The sequence below is a fragment of the Chamaea fasciata genome, unplaced genomic scaffold (genome assembly GCF_029207755.1).
Source record: "Chamaea fasciata isolate MVZ Bird 193981 ecotype frontalis unplaced genomic scaffold, bChaFas1.0.hap1 SCAF_1, whole genome shotgun sequence".
Lineage (NCBI taxonomy): Eukaryota > Metazoa > Chordata > Aves > Passeriformes > Sylviidae > Chamaea > Chamaea fasciata.
In genome coordinates, this window is record NW_027094086.1 from 87,889,114 (window position 1) to 87,899,982 (window position 10,869).

Sequence of the window (10,869 nt, forward strand, 5' to 3'; positions counted from 1 at the left end):
CAAATGCTAGATTTCACGTACACTTCACATTACACAGGCAGCCCTATGATTTCTATCCATTTACATAAGACCTACACTCTGCACGGCTGTTTCTTGTGGGATGTCTGATATTTTCTTCCGAGGAGACAGCATTCTTGAGCCTTCAGCTCTTCCCACTTTAACCATTCATATCATTACAACTAATCCTAAGGGCCCTTGATTAAAATAAAACTAAGTCAATTGAAAAAAAACATTGAAAAATGGTTAATTACAAAAAAAACACAGAAAACCACACACACAACTTTTCTGCTGCCTTAGACATCATCCTAAATATTCGTGTGAAAGTCAGGCAAACGGGGGAGAGGGAGTAGAAGGTCGGGGTAGGGGGGAGGAAGTGTTTATGTCAACAAGGCTCAGTGATGGAATAATGCGCTCCAACGTGAAGTCAGAGCCGCGGGGCATGTGAAGTCACAGCTTCTCCAGGTGACAGGTGCTGCAGCAGTTCAGATGCGAGGCAGCCGCTTCTGCTCCCCTCCCGCCCCCGCCGCGGGCATCGGGAACCGGGGTGCTGGGGCTGCCCCTCCGAACACAACTCCACGCCTGACATATGGATGGGAAAAAGGGGCTCATGAAATATTCCTGATCCACCAGAATAATTTTTGCCTTGAGAAACCTTCTTCCTTGTTGGTTTTTTCTTTCTTTCTTTCCTTTTTTTTTTTTTTTTTTTTTTTTTTTTAGACCCTAATACGTGCCTAATCAGCGAGATATGTTTTAATTTGAAAGCTAGTAGTCTGGAGCTGAAAGGCGCTACCGAAATCCGATGTAAGGATAATTTGGAGTATTCAAATCCGCTGAGTCAGCGGCGGAGCCCATCTCCATGGCTAGAATATTGTTTTTAACTCCCGCTGCTGTGTTTCACTTACTGTTATACCGATTGTATCGTGTAATTATTGTTTGTTTTCCAAAAATGTAATTACTTTTTTTTCTTTGTTTCCTTTGCGACGTTAAATCTGCCAAATGTCTGACTAAGGCAGATCCAGAAAATTAAAAAAAAAAAAAATAAAGAAAAAAAATTAAAGCTACTGAAAGAGGAGGGCGGTCTTTTTCTCTCTCTGTAGCCGAACATTTCACCTCTCCGGGACCTTCTTCCATCGACTATTTAGTAAAGATGCGGCACGTGTAGAACCCCGGCCCGGTTTGAGGAAGACATTGGCCCCGGGGCAGTCCCACGCGTTTCTCGGGTGGTTTTCCCTCCTGGCCGCGGGCACGGGATGCGGCCGCTCTGCACAGAGCGATCTGCCGGGGGATTAATGGCAATGATACCAAAATAACGATAATGACATAATGCTGTGGAGGTGATTCCAGCCTGGTGCTGGGGACAAGCTGCACAACGGAACCAGGAGGCCCGGAGCCAGAAGGTGGTCTGGGGGAGCCGGAGGAGCTCCCTGCGTGCCCGCCTACCCTCAGCAGGCAGACGGTGAGGCTCGGAGGTCTGGCCGCCGGCGGTCTCCGTCCCCAGGCGGGAGCTGCCGGGGATGCTGCCCCGCAGCCGGGAAAGCGGATCCCGGCACCGGCTGTTCGGTGGCAAGTTTGGCCCTGGGGCCGAAAAGAAGAGAGGATGGAGGATGTTGATGGAGGATGCTGACCTCCCGCTGAAACGACGCGTTGCTCTCCTTGGGGCAATTTAAAGACTCAGACCGGAGCGGGGGAAGGGGGTGCAGCCCGGGTGGAGCGGGCTGGCGTGACAAAATGCGGGGCGTGCTCCAGCTCTCACCATGCCGGATGTGGCCAGGCCAGAGCCGGAGTCGTCAAATGCCCAGACCAGTGTCCAGCAACGCGCCAGGAGAGGTTCCTCGACTTTCCCTCCTCTTTAATGTAGCTTTCGGAAAGAGTGACACCGTGTAATATCGGCTCCCCCGATAAATTATACCTGCTTTTGTCAGAACGGAGCAGAAGGGTCAGTACCCCACACGCCAGCAAACCTCCCCCTGGCTTCCCTGGCACGTCCCCCAGAGCAGGAGCTTGCGGGCAGCACCGGGGAGGGACCGGGCAGCTGAAGACAGTTCTCACCGCACCAGCGTCAGACATTGCTGCCGGGCTGATTCTGGAAAGAGGATGGATGGGAAGGGTGGGAAACCTCGCCCTCGCCTTGCCTGTGTAGGAGGATCAACCGCCTAACTCCTGTGCTCGGGAGCGGGAGTCTGGGGTTTCTCAGCACGGAGAAACAGATAGTCCCTGAAACCGCAGATTTTATTTCTGGCAAACAATGCTCCCCCAGCCAGCGTTTGTGTGCGAGACAAGTAATTGTGCTCCCTTGCTTAAATAAATCATTGATGGGTGAAATTACACATGCTCACTTAAAACGTAATGTGATTAAGAGATTATGGGATCGCAGTTAATATGTTGCCTCACAGCTTCTGGACCCAATTCCTGACATCAGAAATCCATCAGCCACAACTGTCCCTCCTTGCAGGGAGGCAGCTCCTCCTGCCACCGGCAGCCGTGAGGGCTGGCTGGGAGGGGGGACCGGGGCTCTCCCGCCTCTGCTCCCCGCAGGGGGCCGGAGAAGGTGAGAGGGAGCGTCAGGTTTGCGTTCAAATGAATAATAACTTTCTTGCTGTTGTTGTCTGGGGAGAGGAAAAAAAAAAAAAGTTAAATTGAAAGGCAGGAGACGGGGGGTGGGGGGGAAACGAAGGGCTGGGGCTGCGCCTGCAAGCTTATTACCGCTCATCTGAAAGCTGCTCCATTTCCTCACACATCGGGTAAGTCCTTTATCATGAGGTGGCACAAGCCCTGCCGGGGGCTATTGGTCGCCCCGAGGAAGGAGCCGGGATGGCAAGCGGGATCCTATCATCAGGCTGCATAATAACCCCGGGCTCGCCACAGCTGCGCTGTGACCCTTTGTGATGGAGCTGATAGAGCTCCCGTGAAATAATGTCCTCCTTTTGGGTGTGAAATCACCATGTTTATTAATTGAGCTAGACATGAGGGTTACCTTTTTCCTTTCCAAGCCATGAAAATTTGTGATTCAGGGCAAATGGTTCCCCCTTCCCCCCCCACAAGTTGTGTTGCCAAGGGGTTGAGAGAGAAGGACCAGCTGGGGAGAAGAGTTGTTTTGGAGGGTCGAGGGGGACTGAGCTGTACGGCAAGTTCGGAGTAGATTCATGCACAGACACCCCGCACCTCGCTCAACCGCGAAAGCAGCCCCCCACTCCGGACCAGCACCGCGTGCAAATACCGAACTCATCCCGAAAGGATGGAAGCCGGGCTGGGGAGGGATGGGCACGGCGCAGCCTGCCCTGGCCGTCCCGCGTGGGGATGCGCGGCGCCCCACGCCGAGGTTACCGCGCATCCCCACGCACACACTTCAGGAGGTGGGTCGTGCCGAAAGAGCGCGGCGTCTGTCTCCACACGCACTTTTCTTCCTTTTTTTTTTTTTTTTTTTCCTTTGCAATTAGGCTTGTAACGAGCTTATTGCAGTATGTGCTTCTGGGCCAATAATACTTGTATTTAACCTAATTAAAGCTGTCCTTTTAAAATATCTGAAATATAAACACGCCTTTCTTTTTTTTTTTTTTTTTTTTTTTTTCCCTTCTCCCCCCTCCTTTCCTACTCTGGTTTAACAGTTTAACGTTTGACTCTCTGGGCTGGAACATGCAACCTTTCACCAGAGCACGGAGAGAGAGAGAGGGAGGGGGAAAGTAGCAAAAACCTGCGAATGAGGCGGAGGGACTGGCTTTGCCCGAGCATCCGCGACACGCTTCCAGGTAGGCAGCTACCCCCACCCTCCCCCGCCTCCCGGGGCCACATTTCTTGTCCCCTCACTCCCCCACTCCCTCATCCTCCTCCGGTGGGCAGGGGGCGGCAGGCAGGGAGCGAGCCGGGGTGACAACCTCTGCCCTGCTGGGGGTCGGGACCCACGCGGGGACAGCCAGCTCCCGGGGAGGGGTGAGGAGGAAAGGGAAGCGCTGCTCCCTGCGCGCCGAGCAGCCGCCGCCGCGCGATTTTCAGCCGAGCGCTGCCTGCCGGGGGGCGGGCGCAGCTGCGTGGGGCCGGACACGAGCCTCCCACTGGAGGCAGCGCCCGCCCGCCGCTTCCCGGCCGAGGTGGGGCCGGACTGCGAGGCTGAGGCAAAGCCCCCAAAATAACTCGCTAACGAGTGTGTGCGTTTATGCCCTCTACGCCCATCAAACAGGAACTGAACGAGTCTGTTTCCCGTGAAAGCCCACCCTCGCACAATTTCAGCGAGTTTTTTTCCGATCAAAAGGAAATTTAAACCTTTTTTTTTTCCAGCGCAAACCCGAATATGCTAATTTTAATTTTTTTTAGTTTTTTTTTTTTAAACCCTGTAATCAGAATTATCCTGGGATTATTTTTTTTCCGCTGAATGACATTACAAAGAATTTTGTTGAAGAAAGCCAGACTAATTGCTGCCAGAAGAGTCTTTTCATAGAAAAGTCTGGTTTTCATAAGGCAGTTTCTGTGAATGTTGCGGTTAAATACAAGCGTAGTGGAATAGTGGAAAGCGTATTGTATTTTTTTTTTAATAGATAGATAGATAAAGGCGATTTTTCTCAGCAGCAGGAAAGACCCACGCTTTAGTAAAAATACTGTTCATGGTTTCACGGGGCACACATGGAGAGGAGCAATCCCCGGCACACAGCCGAGCGGCCGCGTGTTTGCCGGGCGGCTCCGTCACCGCGGAGCTCCCCGGTGCTCTCGCCCCCCGGCCCGCCCCGTGTGTCGGGGCAAAGCCCCTCGCAGCTCCCGGAGCAGTTTCGCCCGGGTGGGGGCTCTGCGGGCTCCCTCGGAGCGCAGGATGGGGAGGATGGAGGGACGGCGGGGTATGAAATGCGGGCATCCCGTCGGTGGCCCGACACCCTGTTCTCTTGTGAAAGTCTCGGTTCTCACCTGCGACGAACCCAACAGCGCTGATGGGGGAGGCAGGATCCCCACCCGGAGCCCCCCTGTCCCCGCCTCCCAGCAGCAGCAAGGCAGGACAGGACAACAGGCATCCTTAGGGAGCGCAGCGGGCTTCCCGGGAAAGGTGGGCCCGGGGTCGGCCGCGGTGCTAGCCCGGGGTTATGGGGGGGCTGCCCCCCATCAGCCATCCCAGGCAGCTGCGCAAAAACAAGAAAGAAGAAAGACCTGAAGAGTCCCGCAAAGATGTAAAGATCGCGCACATTTCTCTCTCTCTTTCTCTCTCTCTTTTTTCCTTTTTTTTTTTTTTCCCCTTTTCTTTCCTCTTTAATTTTAAATCTCCCTCGGTTAACCATCCTGCCTTGCTCTTCTTATAATCCCTCAGCTAGGGGGTCCCAGGTAGAATTTATCACCCCCTTCGCAACATCAGAAACAGAACAGGACTCTCACATCTGGAGGAGAAGAGAGTCAAAACAAATGAGGAAAGGACAGAGCCTTTCCCTGCAGCAGGGCAGAGCCTGCCCCACCGTGCCCCTCCGGGGTCCCGAGACGGCCGGGGAAGGCAGGAGCATCCCTGCTCCTCTTCCGTGCCCAGCCGCTTTGTCCCCGCCGGGTTGGGACCGGGTGAAAGGGGAAAATCGGGATGGAGGCAGATTTCTGCAATAATCTCCCATTCCGCTGATCACAGAGAGTCGCGGGAGTTTTCCAGCCACTAATTCCCAGCCCTTCCCCTATCACCAGCAGCACAGCCACAGAGAGGTGGGGGTTCCACACACCTCTTCATAACCTAATGCCCCCTTGGACTACCGGAGCTCTTCACCGTGACAGGGAACAGAGCTCAACCATCCCGCGGGATGGCTTTTTTTTTTTAACTTTTTTTTTTTTTAACTCTTCTCTTCTCTTCTCTTCTCTTCTCTTCTCTTCTCTTCTCTTCTCTTCTCTTCTCTTCTCTTCTCTTCTCTTCTCTTCTCTCCTCTCCTCTCCTCTCCTCTCCTCTCCTCTCCTCTCCTCTCCTCTCCTCTCCTCTCCTCTCCTCTCCTCTCCTCTCCTCTCCTCTCCTCTCCTCTCCTCTCCTCTCCTCTCCTCTCCTCTCCTCTCCTCTCCTCTCCTCTCCTCTCCTCTCCTCTCCTCTCCTCTCCTCTCCTCTCCTCTCCTCTCCTTTTTTTCTTTTTTCTTTTTTCTTTTTTCTTTTTTCTTTTTTCTTTTTTCTTTTTTCTTTTTTCTTTTTTCTTTTTTCTTTTTTCTTTTTTCTTTTCTTTCCCAACGATAACATCATACTCTAACGCCTTTGCAGACAGTAACCTCAGCTCGGTGCTGCTCGGCCGCCCTTTTGTTCCCGGTGGGGAGACCCGGTCTGGCTCGGCTCGGCCCGCCGGGGCTGCGGGGAGCCTGGTCCTCCCCTCCTTCCTCTCGCCGGAGCGGGGACGTGATAAAAGGAGACAGGGCTCTGAAAGGATTTGATTGAAATGGCGTGTGCCAAGCTGATGGGAGCCAGCGAGGGACAAAGCGCCGAGGAGCCATGGACACTCGAGCAATTATTCCTCCACGCTGAAGGTGGATTAGTGCAATGGAAAGAAGCATATGTTCGGCCTGGGGCGACACTCCCCCTGGCTGGGTTTAGAGAATGAGAGCGGAGAAAGAGGCTGAACCTGGAATATCAACTATCGGGAGACAGCCCGCCCCACCCCCTCTTATCCCAGCCTCTCCAAAAGTCTCAGGGATGGAGACATAAATACACACGCCCATAAAGATAAATAGATAGATGCAAACAAACACACAAACACCCAAAAATATAGATGAGCACACACCTCTAGGTACAGCCGCCCGTGCACATGGTGCTGGCACACTGGCTCTGCACAGAGAGGCAGGAGCAAGAGGCACCCCAGGTGAAAAACCTCCCCGGCTATGACAATGCGAACAAATAAACAGTCGGCCTCCAAGAAGGTCATAGCAGCAGCCAGTTCTGCTGGAGGCTCCAGTTTCCCCAGATCTTTCCCAGGGAACTTTCCAAAAGCAGCTGCAGCAAGGAATGGGTGATCTCCATACCCCCAACCAGGGCCATGTCCAGGCCCTCCTGGAGACACAAAGCAAAATTTCAGTTGCCCCTTTTCCATCTGATTTTCTTCTAAGCCACAGCCACCTCCTGTTTTCTTTCCCTTTCCCTAGCTCCCCTTCCAGCAAAAAAAAATCCCCATCCTTTCCAGAAGGATAGTTGCAAGCTCTCCCAAGGGCACAAGGATGGGAAGAAGCTCCAGCAGCCAGCCTGTCAGCCCCCATCCCAAACATCAGCATGCCAGGAACAGCCCTCATCAAGGCTCCATGGCAATGGGACACCCATCAACTGCTGTCCTGGATCATCTACACCCATACACAAGCTCCAAAACTCAGGCAGGCATGGCAGGAGCACATTTTTAGCACTAGTATAGTGTAGTTCGTTAGGCCTAATGAGGAAAAAGAGCAAGGAGGCCAGGCACAGCCCCTGCTTTCCTCCCAGCCCTGCCTCACTCGCCTCCCCCAGCCTGGGCACATCATCATGAGCTGCAGTGTGGGCAGCGTGTCCCCAGCTCTTGTCCAAGCCATCCCATTTTGCAGGGCAGAGAGATAAACTCCACCACAGAAGGAGACAGGACAAACACAGGGAGCAGCATCCAGCAGCAAGGTAGAGGGCAAGGAGGACAAGCTGGAGGGAAGGGCACCTGCCAGTAAACTTTAATGGGAGGGAGGGAGGGAGGGAGGGAGGAAGAGGGAAGAAAAGAGAATGCAGTTCTTCCCTTCTCTTGGGAGCCCCAGAATTGCTCTGCTCTACAACCAGAAATGTGCCCCAAATATTTCACATCTCTGCTTCTTTATCTTTAGTTTTGGGAATCAGGATGGATCGTATGCAGGGGGGGGGGGGGGCAGCTCTGCCCAAGGTAGTGCTGAGGCAGGAAGTTCTGTGGGATGAACGAGCAGGTAGGAACATAACCAAAAACATTGTATACAAGCAATATACATCCCTCAGCCTGCGAGTGTAACTGCACAGCTCACACTCCCACTAGAAAACAACTCTCTATTCAGAACACCTGCATCTGCTTTTAATCAAGTATTACAAAGAGAATTAACTATACCACAGGCAACAACAGCAGTGGGGCTTGAGAGCGTCTCTGGATAAAAAACGTCTTCATATAGATGCTGCAGATCTCCTATAGAAAATAGGATATGTGTGTATATGTGCACAACGTGCGCAAGGAACAATATGGTGAAATGGCTTGCACTTCACACCTGACAGTCCTCTCCCTCCCTGCTGAACAGAAGACAATTTTTTCCTCACCTAGGCTATGCTTTCCCACTTCACTCTCCTTACCCTGGTTTGAAGATCCATTGTGCAAATGAGCTCTGTGACTACAAACGGGACAATAACCGTGGAGCTTGGAGTAACCTCAGGGCCCTGGTTTTGAGAGGGAGGGACTCATGGGGAAACCACAGGCTCTGAGTGCCAGCATGTGCCTTGCAAAATCAGAGCCTGAAAGAAAAGTGCCACAGGGAAACAGCAGGTCCCTCCTACACTACCAGAAAGCTCTCAATAATCTTATCCTGATTTGCACACTACATTCAGTCAGTGAAGATGCTCTAACTGCTCTGTTGGTACGATAAAAATTTTGGGCCGCCAAAGTTAAACTCAGAGAGACATGACTGCAGTTGTAAGAGGGAATAAAGGACCACAGATTTGTCACCATCATATCTACAGCACCAGAAAGGAGTAACAGTTTAAGGATACAAATATTTACTGCCATCATGAGCTATATATCTGTTTACCCTGCCTGAAACATCAGCTGTTTCATCCGCACAAGGAAGCCTAAAAACTTAAACTAGAAGAAGAAAAGCAAGGCTATTTTGCTATTCTGAAGCCAGTAAGGCTCTGCTAATAATGGTCATAAAAGACTTTCACTTTTCCTCTGTTTCCAAACGCTTGCTTTAAACTACTTCTTTTGGGAGGTCTGGGGTTACTAAACCAAATACTGCAAATGGAGAGGCTGCAGCCTATGCAGAATAAATGATTTAAGAACTGGACTTAGCTGATTTATTTTTTCCTCCGTATTTGAGATAAAAAGAAGGAACACATTCTAGTAATCCCTACTCATTTTCACAGCCATTCTTGCACCTGTAACTCAAATAATGAAGCCATTTGTTATTTATATTGCACTTTCCCCTCCATTCTAGATTTGTAACGATCTGACCCTGCTTTATGGCCCTGACAAAGCCTGAAACCAGTGTGGACTTCCAATAATTGGACGATATAAGGAAAAATCTTTAACTGGAATGAAGCAGATGTTAGCTTCATGCAGTTCCCTAACTTGATTATTCTTTGGACATGTTAGACAAGCATTAGTGATTGATAATGATGCTAATTAACCCCTTTCCTTTCCAAAAACAGTAAACCAACGCCAGCAGGATTCTGCAAATAACACACACACAAAGTGTATACCAGTATCTGTTCAAAGTGGATCAGGGACACATCTTCATTGCCCGATGCTCGACAAAAACCTTACCCTGCTGATACAAAGCTGGCTCCAAATTCTCTCTAGGAGTTAACAGCTCATGCTGCTTGTAGGGCAGGGAGCAGAGGCGTAGCTCTTTCATGCAGAAAAGGTGCACGGGACAAAATCAAACGCAAATTTTTTTTTCTTTTTTATGTTCCCAACCTTTCACGTTTGATTATGCAGCCAGTTTAAATCACTGTGCCTTCACTAGCTAGGATGGACTTCCTGCTGCTCCCTGTTGGAAGGGGGCTAGTTATTTTAGCTACACCTTCCTAACATGAGAGCTGAGGCTCTGGGAATCTGGTCTGGGCTGAGACATGCACATACTAAGGAGGGAAAGGGAAGTACACATTCTGGAACTTGAATTGGAGGTAGAAGACAAGTAAACAAACAAGGAGGTGATCTGATTACGCAGTCAAATTTATCATGGACAATAAAGAAATTGCCTTTAAATGTAAGGGTTTGGATAAATGAATACTCCTAGCAAGTGAATAAAATGTATTCAATTAACTAAAAACCTTGTGCACTTCTGAACTGAAGTGGAATCGACTGTAATTGATTTATTTGAAACCAGAGGTTAAGGACTGAATTAGCTAAGTACAACTGGGTATTTCAAGCCACTGACTTCTCAAATGTCAAATCTCTTCTATTTTAAATATTATTTCAGCTGCGGGGCATTGCTGTCCTGATGGCTGTTCCACCAGTTAAATCTCAAATTATATTAATATTTGATTTTTGGAGGGTGGGGTAAAATACGGTACAAAGAGGAAGGCTGTCCTTGTTCACGGTGAAAGATCACCAAGCTGCATTTTGGTTCACATGCAGGAATTAGCTCAGCGTGGCAGCAACACTCTAACATTCAGCCACCACTCACCCTCACTTCAACCAATCTGGGGGAGGGAAAAAAAAAAACCAACACATTTTTGTTTAGTGTATAAAAGCATGACCTAGAATTTCACTGCTGCACCTCGATCACAATGTTAAAAATGCATCCAAAGAATGCTGAAGTAATTAGTACATTTTAGTAACTGCACATTGGTCACAGCAGAAGAGGCTGAACCAAACCTAGTCTGATTTCCATTATCGCCTGTAAAATCCTTCCTTAGAAATAATAGTAATAAAGAAATCTATGCAAGGTCATTTCATTTGTTTTTTGGTGGCTTGCTAATCCAGCAGCAGGATACCTAAAATGTGCTCCCCTACCATGAAGTAGCTAATTATATCTTTAAAACATTATTTATTATGACCTTATAATGTTCTAGCATAAGACTGCTTTATACGTTGACCAGTATAAAACGATTATATTTGGTACAGGTTTCAAAAAGTAACAAGCATCTGTAAATCCAGATATGAATGAATAGTATTTAATAAGATTGTTTTCGTTTAAAAATGAGTATTTATGTGTTGCTGTAGAAAGAGCAGCAATGTATTGCTGTTTATGAATGCTATT